Genomic DNA, 18180 nt, shown 5'->3' on the forward strand with positions numbered 1-18180 from the left:
AGAAAGGTGCTTTAACACAGGTGATGATAATCATAAATTAAGAGGGAAGTCCAGAAACAGAGCATTGTGTCCCTCCTGGAGAGGGTCATGTTGGGAGGTATGCCCACCATACCCATCATTGCCCACCCATATCATTCACTACCCACTCATACCCCTCACTGCCCACTCACAGCAATTAATGCCCACCCATACCCATCACTGCCGACCCATATCCATCACTACCCACCGATATCCATCACCACCCACCCATATCCATCACCGCCCACTCACATCCATCACCGTCCACTCACATCCATCACCGCCCACTTATACCCTTCACTTCCCACTCACAGCAATTACTGCCCACACATACCCATCTCTACCCACCCATATCCATCACAGCCCACTCACATCCATCACCGCCCACTCATACCCCTCACTTCCCACTCACAGCAATTACTGCCCACACATACCCATCACTACCCACCCATATCCATCACTGCCCACTCACATCCATCACAGCCCACTCAAACCAATCACTGCCCACTCACAGAAATCACTGCCCACCCATACTCATCACTGCCCACTCACATCCATCACCACCCACTCATACCCATCATTACCCTTCAGATCCATCGCTGCCCACTCAGGTCCACAATTGCCCACACAAAGCTCTTGCTGCTCACCTAAAGTCATGAAGGTCCACTGAGAGCCCCCAATGCCCAGCCTATGCCCTCACTACCTACTCAGAGGAATCAACCCCCACCTTGAGGCATCACTTCCTGCCCAGAGTCCTCCCTGCCCACCCAGAGTTATCACAGAGCAATCCTCACTGCCTATCCAGTGTCATCATTGTACACCCAGAGCTCTCAATACCCACCCATATCCATCACTACCCACCATGTCCATCACTACCCACCATGTCCATCACTACCCACCATGTCCATCACTTCCCAACCATACCCCATCACTGCCACCCATGTTCATCACTACCCACCCATATCCGTCACTACCCACCCATATCCATCACTACCCACCATATCCATCACTTCCCAACCATACCCCATCACTATCACCCATGTCCATCACTGCCCACCCATATCCATCACTGCCCACCCATGTCCATCACTACCCACCCATATCCATCACTACCCACCCATATCCATCACTACCCACCATGTCCATCACTACCCACCCATATCCGTCACTGCCCACCCATATCCATCACTTCCCAACCATACCCCATCACTGCCCACCCATGTTCATCACTGCCCACCCATATCCATCACTACCACCCATGTCCATCACTGCCCACCCATATCCATCACTACCCACCATGTCCATCACTACCCACCCATATCCATCCCTTCCCAACCATACCCCATCACTGCCACCCATGTTCATCACTGCCCACCCATATCCATCACTACCCACCATGTCCATCACTACCCACCCATATCCATCACTACCCACCCATATCCATCACTGTCCACCCATGTCCATCACTGCCCACCATGTCCATCACTACCCACCCATATCCATCACATCCCAACCATACCCCATCACTGCCACCTATGTCCATCACTGCCCACCCATATCCATCACTACCACCCATGTCCATCGCTGCCCACCCATATCCATCACTGATCACCCATGTCCATCACTGCCCACCCATGTCCATCACTGCCCACCCATATCCATCACTACCACCCATGTCCATCACTGTCCACCCATGTCCATCACTTCCCACCCATGTCCATCACTGCCCACCTATGTCCATAACTTCCCAACCATGTCCATCACTACCACCCATGTCCATCACTGCCCACCCATATCCATCACTGATCACCCATGTCCATCACTGTCCACCCATGTCCATCACTACCCACCCATATCCATCACTATCACCCATGTCCATCACTGCCCACCCATGTCCATCACTGCCCACCCATGTCCATCACTTCCCACCCATGTCCATCACTGCCCACCCATGTCCATCACTTCCCAACCATGTCCATCACTGCCCACCCATATCCATCACTGCCCCCCCATATCCATCTCTGCCCAACCATGTTCATCACTGCCCACCCATGTCCATCACTGCCCACACATGTCCATCACTGCCCGCCCATATCCATCACTGCCCGCCCATATCCATCACTGCCCGCCCATGTCCATCACTGCCCACCCATATCCATCATTGCCCATTGATGTGCATCACTGCCCACCCATGTCCATCACTGCCCACCCATGTCCATCACTGCCCACCCATATCCATCACTACCCACCCATATCCATCACTAACCACCCATATCCATCACTGTCCACCAATATCCATCACTGCCCACCCATATCCATCACTACCCAACCATACCCCATCACTGCCACCCATGTCCATCACTGCCCATCCATATCCATCACTGCCCACCCATATCCATCACTACCCACCCATATCCATCTATGCCCACCCATATCCATCACTGCCCACCCATATCCATAACTGCCCACCCATATCCATCACAGCCCACCCATATCCATCACTACCCACCCATATCCATCACTGCCCACCCATATCCATCACTACCCACCCATATCCATCACTGCCCACCCATATCCATCACTACCCACCCATATCCATCACTACCCACCCATATCCATCACTACCCACCCATATCCATCACTGCCCACCCATATCCATCACTACCCACCCATATCCATCACTACCCACCCATATCCATCACTACCCACCCATATCCATCACTGCCCACTAATGTGCATCACTGCCCACCCATGTCCATCACTGCCCACCCATATCCATCACTACCCACCCATATCCATCACTACCCACCCATATCCATCACTGCCCACTGATGTGCATCACTGCCCACCCATATCCATCACTGCCCGCCCATATCCATCACTGCACGCCCATGTCCATCACTGCCACCCATGTCCATCACTGCCCACCCATGTCCATCACTGCCCACCCATATCCATCACTGCCCACCCATATCCATCACTACCCACCCATATCCATCACTGCCCACCCATATCCATCACTGCCCACCCATGTCCATCACTGCCCACCCATGCCCATCACTGCCCACCCATATCCATCACTGCCCACCCATATCCATCACTGCCCACCCATATCCATCACTACCCACTCATATCCATCACTGCCCACCCATGTCCATCACTGCCCACCCAAATCCATCACTACCCACCCATATCCATCACTGCCCACTGATGTGCATCACTGCCCACCCATATCCATCACTACCCACCCATATCCATCACTGCCCACTGATGTGCATCACTGCCCACCCATATCCATCACTGCTCGCCCATATCCATCACTGCCACCCATGTCTATCACTGCCCACCCATGTCCATCACTGCCCACCCATATCCATCACTACCCACCCATATCCATCACTACCCACCCATACCCATCTATGCCCACCCATATCCATCACTGCCCACCCATATCCATCACTGCCCACCCATATCCATCACAGCCCACCCATATCCATCACTACCCACCCATATCCATCACTGCCCACCCATATCCATCACTACCCACCCATATCCATCACTGCCCACCCATATCCATCACTACCCACCCATATCCATCACTACCCACCCATATCCATCACTACCCACCCATATCCATCACTGCCCACTAATGTGCATCACTGCCCACCCATGTCCATCACTGCCCACCCATATCCATCACTACCCACCCATATCCATCACTACCCACCCATATCCATCACTGCCCACTGATGTGCATCACTGCCCACCCATATCCATCACTGCCCGCCCATATCCATCACTGCCCGCCCATGTCCATCACTGCCACCCATGTCCATCACTGCCCACCCATGTCCATCACTGCCCACCCATATCCATCACTGCCCACCCATATCCATCACTACCCACCCATATCCATCACTGCCCACCCATATCCATCACTGCCCACCCATATCCATCACTACCCACCCATATCCATCACTGCCCACCCATATCCATCACTGCCCACCCATGTCCATCACTGCCCACCCATGCCCATCACTGCCCACCCATGTCCATCACTGCCCACCCAAATCCATCACTACCCACCCATATCCATCACTGCCCACTGATGTGCATCACTGCCCACCCATATCCATCACTGCCCGCCCATATCCATCACTGCTCGCCCATATCCATCACTGCCACCCATGTCTATCACTGCCCACCCATGTCCATCACTGCCCACCCATATCCATCACTGCCCACCCATATCCATCACTACCCACCCATGTCCATCACTACCCACCCATATCCATCACTGCCCACCCATATCCATCACTGCCCACCGATGTCCATCACTGTCCACCCATGCCCATCACTGCCCACCCATGTCCATCATTGCCCGCCCATATCCATCACTGCCCGCCCATATCCATCACTGCCCGCCCATGTCCATCACTGCCACCCATGTCCATCACTGCCCACCCATGTCCATCACTGCCCACCCATATCCATCACTGCCCACCCATATCCATCACTACCCACCCATATCCATCACTGCCCATCCATATCCATCACTGCCCACCCATATCCATCATTGCCCAGTAGGATGGGTGGGCAGTGATAGACATTTCCATCACTGCCACCCATGTCCATCACTGCCCACCCATATCCATCACTACCCACCCATATCCATCACTGCCCACTAATGTGCATCACTGCCCACCCATGTCCATCACTGCCCACCCATATCCATCACTACCCACCCATATCCATCACTGCCCACCCATATCCATCACTGCCCACCCATGTCCATCACTGCCCACCCATGTCCATCACTGCCCACCCATATTCATCACTACCCACCCATATCCATCACTACCCACCCATATCCATCACTGCCCACTAATGTGCATCACTGCCCACCCATGTCCATCACTGCCCACCCATATCCATCACTACCCACCCATATCCATCACTGCCCGCCCATATCCATCACTGCTCGCCCATATCCATCACTGCCACCCATGTCCATCACTGCCCACCCATATCCATCACTGCCCACCAATATCCATCACTACCCACCCATATCCATCACTGCCCGCCCATATCCATCACTGCTCGCCCATATCCATCACTGCCACCCATATCCATCACTACCCACCCATATCCATCACTGCCCACCCATATCCATCACTGCCCACCGATGTCCATCACTGCCACCCATGTCCATCACTGCCCACCCAAGTCCATCACTGCCCACCCATATCCATCACTGCCCACCCATATCCATCACTACCCACCCATATCCATCACTGCCCACCCATATCCATCACTGCCCACCCATGTCCATCACTGCCCACCCATGTCCATCACTGCCCACCGATGTCCATTACTGCCCACCCATATTCATCACTACCCACCCATATCAATCACTGCCCACTGATGTGCATCACTGCCCACCCATGTCCATCACTGCCCACCCATATCCATCACTACCCACCCATATCCATCACTGCCCACTGATGTGTATCACTGCCCACTGATGTGTATCACTGCCCACCCATATCCATCACTGCCCGCCCATATCCATCACTGCTCGCCCATATCCATCACTGCCACCCATGTCTATCACTGCCCACCCATTACAATGGGCAATGATGGATGTCCATCATTGCTCACCCATATCCATCACTGCCCACCCATATCCATCACTGCCCACCCATATCCATCACTGCCCACCCATATCCATCACTACCCACCCATATCCATCACTACCCACCCATATCCATCACTGCCCACCCATATACATCACTGCCCTATTCACAACCCTCATTGTCAACCCAGAGCCCTTGGAGCGCAGACAGGGCATTCACTGCGCACACATATTATCATTGCCCGTTAGATTCATCGCTGCCCACTCACAGCTCTTGCTGCCCACCTAGCGTTATCAATGCCCACTGAGCCTTCAATGCCCACCCTATGCCCTCACTACCTAGTCAGAGGAATAGTCCTTCCTGTCCACCCAGAGTTATCACAGAGCAATCCTCACTGCCTATCTCACTACCCAACCATATCCATCACTGCCCACCTGTGACCGGACGCCTGCCCTTACGCTGTGGCTACGCCCTTCGGGTCCACAGATAGCGGTTGCTGGTCTCACGGGACCTGGCCAATAGGGGATTCCCTGTTACCATCAGTACCCGCCTGTTACTGACTCCGCCCACTATGCAGTGGGCGGGGATATCGCTGCCACCGCCAGACTCTTACCAGAGGCGTAACTAGAACTTCATGGGCCCCATAGCAAAATACTGAAAGCCCCCCCCCCCCCCTTCCTGGCTAAACCCCCCCCCCCCAGAGGCGTAACTACTTTTTTTGCGCCCCCCCCCCCGTCGGACATTTCAGGCGCCCCTCCCCCGAAATATTAACCCCCTCCTTACCCGTCCCCATTGCCGCCTGCGCTTCTGCCTCTAACCTGACACGCAGATCTGTGTCGGGTGACGGGCGGTCCCCGGCTCCGGCTGTAGTGCTAATATAATAACAGACACTCGGAAAATGGCTGCCTCCATACAGCATTATGGGGTCAGCCATTTTCCGAGTGTCCCTTATTATATTAGCACTGCAGCCGGAGCCGGGGACCGCCCGTCACCTGACACAGATCTGCGTGTCGGGTTAGAGGCAGGGGCGCCGGCGGCAATGGGGTAAGGAAAGGGAGGGCAGGAGTCGGGAGCCGGGACCAGGTGGTAACTATAGTCCCGCAGACCCCCCAGACACCCACACCTGCCTAGCGCCTCCCCGCCACCGCGGGGCTGCGGGACTATAGTTACGCCACTGCCCCCCCCAGCGAGTGACAGCGGGGGGAATAGAGACATAAAAAACATAGATGGAATACTGTAATAATTATAAAATGATTTAAAAAATGCTACAAGCACTTATTGTCTCAATAAACCCCTTCTGCCACTGTGGGGATAAGATATCAGGTGTGAAGGCAGGGAGGTGGGGGTGAAACAGGATTTGGCATTTTGCCATAATACCAGGACAGCAGCAGCACAGACGGGACTCCAGTGCTCAGTGGGACCTGTCCACTGACTGCAGGTGACTGATGGGGCCTCTAACACTGTGCGCTGGAGTCCCATCCATGCTGCTGCGGCCATGGTATTTCTGATCCCTGACACCCTACTCCGATCTCTCCTCCCCCGCTCCACTAACCCGTCCAGCTCCTCTTGGTGGCCCGGGTCCTCCTTCCCTGCCGGCTGCCGTTTCATACTTGCAGCGCTCCTCCGCTCCACGCTCCTGCATGTAATTGCCGCGCTGTGTGACAGGGTGCAGGGGGAGCAGCATTCCGGTGCCTCCCTGCACAGACTGCCGACGCGGATCTTCATATTATGCAGCAGGATGTCAGCGTCAGCAATCTCTCTGGATCAAAGCAGGGCACAATGGACTCATGGGATTTGTAGTTTATCATTAACTGCACAAAGTGTGACCAGTTGAAGATAAACTACAATCCCCATGATGCCACCGTGCCTGCTTATCTGTCTATAGCCTAGATACCTCTGAGGTAACTGAAGCTTAATCCCGGCGGCAGCTGCCTTCACATTGTGCCGTCATCATGGCACTCTCTCTAAGCGCCAGCTGCGTAATAGTCGGGCCGGGCTGCCTGGTGGTGTGACAGGGCGCAGGGGGAGCAGCGGGCCCCAATACAGCTCGGGCCCCATAGCAGCTGCACCCCCTGCACCCTCGGTAGTTACGCCACTGACTCCTACTACGTGGCACCTGGGACCACGGATACCTCCTCAGGCCCAAACGCTGGCACCGGAGTACTACCTGCTGGAGTGTGTGCGTCGACCCACTGCTGACACACCCCTGAATGGCGTTGGTTGGTTCCCCACTGGTCACAGACCAGACCTCTGCTTCAGTAGCTGGCAGAGCGAAACTTCGGAGGACGCTGGGCAGTATACCCAGAACAGCCGGAGAACGGAATTATTGCGGTAATTCTGTTGGTCGCAAGATGAGAACGCTAGGAGGCACAGCATACAGATGTTACTGCATTGAAGTCAGGTCAGGGCCGGCGCTACCCACTCAGCAGCTCTTGCGGTGCAGGGAGGCGCCGGACTGAAGAGGCGCTCAAGCCTCTCCCTGCACTACCACTCTGCTTCTGTCGGGACACGGTGCCTCCTGTACTGCACCTGTCATACAGACAGCGGTGCTGGAAGCACAGCAACAACGCAGAGCTGACTACCGCATCGGCTATCGCTTAATCGGGTCTTCCCCACCGCCAGTGTCCCAGTTATCAGTATTTTCAGCAATAGCCTGGACACCGCTGGGGCAGCTGCAATGTTGCTGTGCTTTGCGCTGCCTGTGTGACATGCGCGGGACATGCCTGGAGCTGCAGCTACAGCATGTGTGGCATCCCAGCTAGACATGCCACTATTTATCACCCAGCAATGTGTCTGGGTGGCCACTAGATAGAACCCGGGAGTGAGGGGTTAAATGTGAGCGCGCCAAAGAAACTGTGTCCAGGCTGGCTGACAGCCTGAGGGGACCAATAGAGACCAGCCGGATGTGGGGGAGGAGAGTGAGGACGACACAGAGGACTCACGTGAGGAAGGAGGAGGAAGTTGAGCGTGGCGAGGAGCGAGGAAGAAAGGAAGACGGCGTGCAGCAAGGGGAGAAGATCCAGAGAGGGAGAAGTGATAGCGGTGACCCGACAGCGACCGGCGGCGTGAGAGGGGAAGCAGCAGCAGCTGAAGAAGCCCAGGTGACAGAGCCGGCGCAGAGCGGGAGAGTGACAGCGGTGATCCGGAGATCAGCAGCACCAAGTAGCGGGGCCGGAGAGAGCGCCTGAGTGCGGCAACGCTGCAGCAGCAGCGCCCACACTAGTGTGCCCTCCGCCGCTGAAGAGGACAAGACAGACGCCGGGAGCAGCATCGGGACGGGCAGGAGCCTGCAACTGACTCCGGTCCACCAGGTACTGTTCACTGTGCCCTGCCAGCCAGCCCAACCACGCTGTACCTCACCAGCAAGTCCCCACTGTGCCTCCCCAGTCAGCAAGTCCCCACTGTGCCTCCAGACAGCTGCTCCCCCGTGCCTAAGACCCTGGATAGCCCCTGACTCCGTTCAGGTCAGTGCCCCCACTAGTTTCCGACCAGCGTGGGACCCTCCTGCCCTTAAGTGGACTCTTAAAGGATCCTCGCCCCTATCCCTAGTGCGTTGTGGAATTGTTCCCCTGTGTGGGGTCCCTGCACGTGGAGTTACAGACAGCATTTACTGCAGGACAGGCTCACTTTCCCCTGTGGAGAAACAGCACCATCTTGTGGCCAAAATAGAGAAGGTCCGGATTTTGATTCCAGTTATGATTAGAAGTGTGTAAAGTATTCTGTTATTGTATTGAATATATTGTGTTAGGTGACTAGAGTTGCGGCGTTGCCAAGTGAGAGGGTTACTTCCTCCAGGGTGCCACGTGACGGCCTGTAGGATCAGTTCTCTCACTTCCCAGCGACGTGGTATAGGGTCGTGAAAGGTTAAGTTATACATTGTTAAGCTGTATAGTTGTATAGTCAGCCACGTGGTTAGGCAGTGATTTCTAGGTACTCTGTTATGTCGGTAACCACTGTGTCATAGTGTATGTAATGTCTCCATTGTATACTTACTGCTTAATTGCACTGTTCCGTTAATAAAACACAAGCAGTTGAAACTCTCAAGCGTCTTGCTCTGTTTCCTACGGAGGTGTGATCTTTCCCAGCCGGGCGGTGAAGAACCTGCGTGGGGAGGAGTTATCCGGCAATGAGAAAGGTAATCTCCAAGCAAACCCCCCAACCCGCGGCACATCGCACATGGACCAGCCCTGCTTTCTCTTCACTGCCTGGGGTAGGTGTACTGGGCGGGTGTGGTATAATACCCCGACAGTCGGGATTCCGACGTCGGAATCCCGACTGCACAGCGGGGGGAGCGCAATGAAGCCCCTTGCGGGCTCGCTGCGCTTGCCACCTATTTTATTCTCCCTCTATGGGGGTCGTGGTCGAGGGAGCAGTCGGGATTCCGACGTCGGAGTACTGACTGTAGGAATCCCGACTGTCGGGGAGCCGTCCGGCACCCGTACTGGGCAGGCTGCCACCAACGCCAAAACTGCTGGGAAAGGGGGGAGGGGTAGGTTGTCTGGTAATAAACACTTGCTGAGTGCTTTCACCGTAGACCACCAGGGAAAGCAGAGTTATAATAAAAGCAATTAAATATGGTTATCTAAAACCACACACATTAAATGTAAGACATCATTTTATCCCTTATATATTTAGCCAGATCTGTCACTCATCCCCTGTGTATCTAACGTTCCCGCCCAGCAGGATACACAAACCCGCCCCCCCCTAGGGAAAAGTGTTCTATGTGTATAACGTTCTACACACCCCACCCCCTTGACATCACCCCCCCCCCCATGCCCAGCCAGGGCTACAGTACACGCCCACCATCCACCATTACTCCACAGCCACCATCCACCATTACTCCCGCACCCCCACTCCAGACCACCGCGACCCTCCTCCCGCAATTCGCGGGACCCCCGCGACCCCCCTCCCGCGATTCACAGGAAACCCGCGACCCCCCCCCTCCCGTGATTCGCGGGACCCCCGTGACCCACACACACACCCCCCCGCGCGATTTGCGGGGACCCCCGCCCCCTCCCGCGATTCGCAGACCCCCCTCCCGCGATTCACGCCCCCCCCCCCTCACGCCCCACCCTCCCTTGATTCACGGCACCCCCCCGTGCCCCTCCCGCAATTCACGGACCTCCACAACCCCCCCTCCCGCAATTCACTGACCCCGACAACCCCCCTCCCGCAATTTGCAGACCCCCCTTTCCACTATTCAAGCCCCCCCGCACCCCCTCCCACGATTTGCGGACCCCCGCCCCCCTCCCGCTAATCGCAGATCCCCGCACACCCCCCCCTCCCGCAATTTGCAGACCCCCCTGACCCCCTTCCGTCAATTCCTCCCCCCCCCCAGCAAACCCCAGCGACCCCACTCCCGAATTTCACGTACCCCCGTGACAATGGGGGATCCTGTACCGCCACAAACAGGTGCCGCCCCTAGGTGGGAAATCCAGCCCTGGCTGCCGCGCTGCAGGTTCCCCCACTGCCAGAAGTGTCCCCACGGCCCTCTGCACCAGCGCCACAACTTTTATCAATGTCTTGCCCACATACCACTATTATACAGCCTCCTGCTCTCATGCACCCTCACTCCCTCCCTCCCAGTGGGAGGAGACGCTCACCCACTGCCGGGAGCTGCATACTGTCCCCCACCCTCCTCCAGGTCTAGGGATGCCCATCGACCATCAATGATTTCAAATAATTGATGGTTTTTGGCCGATGTTGAATACTTTTGCCATCGATGTGGCAGGACCAGATGGTTTCCCTACATCGATGGCAAAGGAGAACCAATCAAGATTCAAATTTTTTTAAGGTGCCGGGACACGGAGCATAGCTCCGCCCCCCACACCCGGAAGTCCCGCCACCAAGTTCTGATTGACCCACGGCCTATTGAGTCAGATATAATGGATGACCATCGATAGCTACAACAATCGATGGTTATCCAAGTAATATGTTACTACTATCGATGGCAGGGTGCAAAATCGCCATCAATGCCAACCATCGATGGCGACTGCACCAATGCCTATCCCTCCTTTGCAACAGCCAAAAACCTTTACTACCCCTCATGCCCACACACCTCTATCACTGCCCTGCCTCCTGTTCTCCTGCCCCGTAACTTCCGCCAGTGGGGACCCGCTCACCCTGTGTTGCCCACATTCCCCTATCATGCTTTACCTCCTGCTCTCATGCACCCTCATCCACTGGCAGAAGCTGCACAGTGTCCCCCACCCTCCTCTTTAGTCCCCCGTATGCCCACACACCCCTATCACTACCCAGCTTCCTGCTCTCCTGAACCGTAACTTCCACCACTGGGGAGTCGCTGACGCTGTGTTGCCCACATACCCCTATCATGCCTCATAGCCCAGCCTCCTGCTCTCATGCACCCTAACTCCCACCCAGTAGGAGGAGACACTGACTCAGGGCCACCGTCCTATACTCCTGTGCTGCCACGCTGGACCCTCACCCACTGGCAGAAGCTGCACAGTGTCCCCCACCCTCCTCTTTAGTCCCCCTTATGCCCACACACCCCTATCACTACCCAGCCTCCTGTTTTCCTGTGTCGTGACCACAATACAAAGTTCACAAATTAAGGGGGCGCAGCCCCTTACGCCGGTGTGAAGAGCGCCCGTAGGGTGCGATGAATCACCTAGTATATATATATATATATATATATATATTGACTGACCCTAACCCCCTCCTTGCCCCAGTACTGCCAAAACTGCTATCTACCTTTACCATATAAGCATTTAATGGTAACTCTGTAGCAACGAGCATGAAACCTCTAATAAGGAGCATGTAACCCCTGTATTTGAGCAAGAAACCCCTGGCAACGAGCATGTAACTCCTGGCAAAGAGCATGTAGGTAAGCGCCACTTATGTGGCATAATATATAACCAGCATTACAGTGTGTGGTATAATATGTAATAGGCATTACGGTTGTGGCATAATGTGGGTTATAACATGTGGGTTATAACATGTGTTATGGGCATTACAGTGTGTGGCAATCATGTGTAATAGGATTTATGGTGTTAATTTGGCGCGCGACTACGGGGCGCACTATCACTGGTTTTCGTGTGTGGGTGTGGGGGGGGGGGGGGACCAATTTGTTTTCTAACACAGGGCACCAAAATCTACATATTTACATATGGTATTGCTGCTACTAAACCCATTATGTGTTTTTTCATTGTGCGCCTTCAGCAGGCATTGAGGGTGCAAATTTTTAGTTTGCAGGGGGGCGCCGTATACTATAGTGCCATTTATACTATATTGAGTCTTTGGATTTCTGAGACCCAAGTGCATGATTTTGCATTTTTTGGCATTAAACTGTAGTTGCCATTCTCTTGACCATTCCTCTAATCTGGATTAGCGGGAGGGATTGGCACTGGTCGTAAATTTCAGTAGAGTTATATAATAGATATAATTGTTAGATAACCAACATATTTGCTGCTTGCAAGCAATCCTAGCAGTGTTAGGTTGGTGGTGCTCCCAAAAGATGTTCAGTAGTTAAACTGAAAGAAAAGGGGGGGGCGTCACGAGGGTGACTACAAGGGAACATACGTAAGGTTTTTGGGGCACACTTGAAAAAGATATATATAATGATAATGAATTGGTGGTTAGTTGAGTAATTAGTGTAATAAAACTTAACTTTTATTCTGTTTATTACTAAAAAAGAGAGAAAGAGACAATATTCAATGCGTTTGAATAATATGGCTGATTGCCAAAAGTGGGTCCTTGATAATAATCACAAGATCAGCGCAATGTTTGGATATGGGTGTACCATGCCTGTATGATCAACACCTTTCATAGGTTATTTAATTTGCATAAATGCGCAGTATAGTTGATACAGGTATTGGTTTAGGGATGCTTGACACACATAATTAAACAGTGAAAATTCCAATAAACAATGTGTTGTCCTCCGTGATAGACGAGTAGTAGTGGGTCACAACTGTGGATATTGGGGAATGAGAGTGGTAGAAAGATTTAGGAAGTCAGGAGTAGTGGAGAGTATAGACAGTTTGAGCTAGGTCCAGAAGGTGATCCCTTCTTCGCCTGGTAATTACAACACCGAGTATTCCCAGTGAGTCTTCCCACAGGTACTAGCCCGGCCAGTCACCGCTTAGCTACTGAGATCGGGACGGGTTCAGGCGATCCAGTGACGTATGGTAGTAATGTTGGCAAAATTGGGGGGGCACCAGCATTGTAGCTCAATTGAAAAAGAGTGCTTCTGCTTTCTGAGGCGTCATCAATGGTTCACCCTGTTGCTTGCCTGCATTGCAGGGGGTTCAGTTTTGACGCGACTGATGAGAGAGCACTGAAAAGAAGGGTTATGGCATAAGTGGTGGGTTGGTATCAACAGTGCGGACCCTGACTTCTGCTGTCCATCATCTACTAATTGTATCAAATGATGAATGAGAGAGTAGGAGAACGCTGATCCTTTCCCCGGAATAGAAGAAGGGTAATAGGGTTGAGGCAACCACTGTTTGGTGTTGCCACCGGTGTAGATTATCTACAATGGAGGTTAATATTGAAATAGATGGTGTTTGTATCCTCATGAGTAGTGCACCTTAGGCGCCATTGTTGCCAGTACTGAATGGTTCTGACTGGGGCTAGTGTGACACCTTGAGGAATTTATTGCTAGGTTTGCACGGTCTGTAGCCTCACAGGTAGATTTAAAGGTTTTGGCAGCCGTAGATTGCAAACACTGTTATTGGACAGGCTGGGTAGTATTGGCTATGGAGGAACAGATAGGTTATCAGACAGGTAATGACACCAGCAGAGTGTCAAATCACGATTGATACAAAAGAGTGCAAGTTTCACAGTTTTAACATGTAAACTCTATCAATTGAAAATAGTCTTTTAGCTTAGGTTGGGTTTAACGATTTAGTCAGTTTTGACGCTGACGGTATAAGCTTAGCATACACATTGGGAGAGTTTGGCAGCTATTAGTCCCAAATACAGTGGTTTACAAAAAACTGAATAGTGAAAGCTGAATGGATACAGACATATAGACTGGGTATCAAATATATAATAGTACTATTGGTATATTACATTAGAACAAATAAAATTTGCAGATTCACCAGTGTTCTGAGTTTCGCACTGACTGTATACTGATCCAATTTGAGACAAAGTCTGGCAGATAATTGCCTGGTCTGTGCTTATACAGTTATATTATCATATGTTAACCTCATGCAAAAACCTGTTATAGGTAAAGGACGCAGTACCTGATACTGGGTGGAAAGAGTGGTTTTAGATACCGTCAACAGTATATGCAGAGGTGTGGGTGATAAGCTGAACAGCTGCTAGGCAGTAAGTATGCGAAAATTTGGCAGATAATTGCCTGGTCTGTATCGATACAGTTATATTTCGTGTATTTACCTTATGCAACAACAGTCCATTATAGGTCAGAGGTGTAGACGTTCAGATAGTGACTGCAATATGTGCAGGGGTGTAGATATCAGACTAATCAGCTGATAGAGAGTAAAAAGAATGGAGATTTTTGGCAGATAATTGCCTGGTCTGTATCAAAGCAGTGGTGTTTAATGCGTTTTTACCTCATACAACAACAACTTCTGTAATGTGTCAAAGGTGCAGCACCCGAGGCTGGATGGAAAGAGCCTTTTGAATGCTATCTGCGGTATATGCAGAGGTGGGGGTGACAGACTACTCGGCTGCTGGGTACTGAGCGTGCTGTGTTTGATCACAGCAGAGCGGCAGCTAGCGTAATGTAGCGGAGGTAGAAAGTCAAAAACCGTAGATAAGGATACAAGAATGCTGGTTTAGATGAAGTATTCCTGGGTTTACTTAGCTTATAGAAGCGGCGCCCGGCGCCATATGACGGGAGCCGCTGCTCAAGATGATAGTTGTGACCGGCGTCTGTGACGGAGGCAGGGGGTGTGTCAGGGGCGTTCCTCACACGTGTTTCGCCGAGGCTTTCTCAAAGGACGCTGTCAGGAGGACAGCACAGCCCGTATACATGTACTGCTCTGGCCAATCGGAGCCAGGGGGCGGATCTGTGCAGCTGGAATGGATTAGTGTCCCGTAATAGTAAAAGGCGGGTCTATGTCTCCGCAACTTGGGCTGAATTATAGCGTGGATAAGTGAAACTGACTAAGGGGTAACAGTGATGAAATATTAATGACCCTGAGTTGGTTAAACTGTACGCGTGATGGTCACTACATAAACAGTATGATAAGGGCATAGAGATACCCATGTAATGTTTAAGTATATTGATGTCTGCAAATGACAATGATTGTCTAAGAAATGTTTAGCTAAATATGGAGATTATTGTAGTATTATCACGCGATTTAAGGGGCTGCGGGAGTTTAGTAGTAACTATGTATGAGAGGATCTGCACATTTTTGACTGCATCTCTTTAGTTATGTATGGAGATTATTGTGATGTTATAAAAAAGGCAGTCACACAATTTTAAGGGGCTGTGAAAATTTTTTTAGTGTCAATGTATGAGAGGATCTGCACATATTTGTATGCATCTCATTCATTGTATATATATATAGAGTAATTAGGAATAATTAAATAAAGTGAGTAAAGATACAATAAATGAATGAAAACTGAATGGATAAGAAAATGAAAAAAATGAAAAAAATGAAAAAAATATATAAAAAAAAATGATGAAAAAAATATTAATAATACATGATGTTAGGTGCTGGAGAACTTTGGTGCTGGCTACTTGGTATATATTCACCATTCAGTCAGCAAACAAAATAGCAACATACAAGAAACAATATAAGGTATAATGTAACATATACATACATATACACATATATACACACATATATATATACATATATATACATACACATCAATAAAAAAATATAATATATAATATATATACATAAGGTCGGGGAACTGGACATTGATGATATAGGTCATGATGGACACTGAATGGACTGGCCACTCAGTGTATGTTGAGGTAAGCCAGCCAAACATCATAAAGAAGGAAACAATATATAGAGAAATATATATCATGTGTCATATGTAGAGAGATGAAATCAATATACAGTCGGAGAACTGGATAGTAGTGATATTGGTCATTATAGGCGTTTAATGGAGATGTCAAATGTTCCCAGGAAGGGACAAATCTCCAGGGTGGAAGGGTGTAGGACAATAGAAGTAGGCGACAAACGTTAGCTAAAGGAAGGCGCTAGCTAAAGGAAGGCGCTGTAATTGATGCCTTCATTGAGGCCTTTAGGAGTCAGGGATCCGAGATGGAAAATCCACCAGCTTTCCTTACGGAGGAGTGACTGGGTGATATCACCTCCTCTTCGTCCTAGGTGGATATGTTCGAGCCCACAGTATTTGAGATCCTTGGTGTTTGCGGCATGTTTTTTAAGGAAATGTCGTGCTACCGAGGTAAGGGTCTTCATTTTTGTTTGATCACTGGCAGCGTTCCTGACATTCCCAAGATGTTCCAGGATTCTCTGTTTAAGAGGCCTGGAAGTCATGCCAATGTATCTCAGTTGGCATGGGCACATTATGCAGTAGATGACGTTAGGGGTCTTGCAGTTGAAATGTTCCCTGATCTCTATGGATGTCCCAAATTTGTCTTCTATAGTCTTGATATTAGTGACGTGGCTGCACCCTTTGCAGTTGCCACAGGGATAGGTCCCCGTGGTTTGCGATTTCTTTGATTGGGTCACATCAAAGTGGCTGTGCACCAGGTTATCCTTCAAGTTTGGTGCCCGGCGCCAGCTCATATCCACCCGTGGGTTTAGATTGGCGGCAAGGTCATGATCTGATAGTAAGATAGACCAATGTTTTTGAACAATGCTTTTGATTTCTTTCCATTCTGGGCAGAAAATTCCTACCAGTCTGATGGTATTTGATGCTGTTTTTTCGGGCGTTTGGAAAAGGATCTTGTCTCGAGAGGTGGTGAGTATGGCCTTCTTGGATTTCTTAATAAGCCTCTTGGAATAGCCACGTTCCTGAAGTCTTTGAGATAGGTCTTTACATTTTTCTTCAAACACTATGTCGTCCGAGCAATTTCGCCGGAGTCGTAGAAATTCACCCTTAGGTAGGTTGTCAATAGTTGGGGGGAAGTGCGAACTCGTGCTATGTAGTAGGCTGTTGGTAGAGGTGGATTTGCGATATAGTTCGGTGGAGAGCATGTTATTGGTGTCTCTGTAGATTCTCAAATCCAAGAAGTTGATGCTATTGTTGTCGCATTCAAAAGTAAATTTTAAGTTGAGATCATTTGTATTTAAACGCTCAATGAATCTGGTGAGGTGAAGTTTAGAGCCTTTCCAAATGACAAGGATATCGTCTATATACCTCATCCAACTTTGAATGCATTCGGTATCCTGGTCGTTCTGAAAAACCACCTCCCTCTCCCACCAACCAAGGAAGAGGTTTGCATAGGTTGGAGCACATGCTGCTCCCATCGCAGTTCCTCTTCCCTGGATGTAGTAGTGGTTTTCGAAGATGAAGTAGTTTTTACGGAGTACAAAATCCAGAAGGTCCAGTAGGAATTCGTGAAAAGGAGTGATACCCTCCATTTGCATGAAGTATCGAACGGCTTGTATGCCGA

This window comes from Crinia signifera, unplaced genomic scaffold (assembly GCF_055691185.1).
Source record: "Crinia signifera unplaced genomic scaffold, ASM5569118v1 HAP2_SCAFFOLD_80, whole genome shotgun sequence".
Taxonomy (NCBI): Eukaryota; Metazoa; Chordata; class Amphibia; order Anura; family Myobatrachidae; genus Crinia; species Crinia signifera.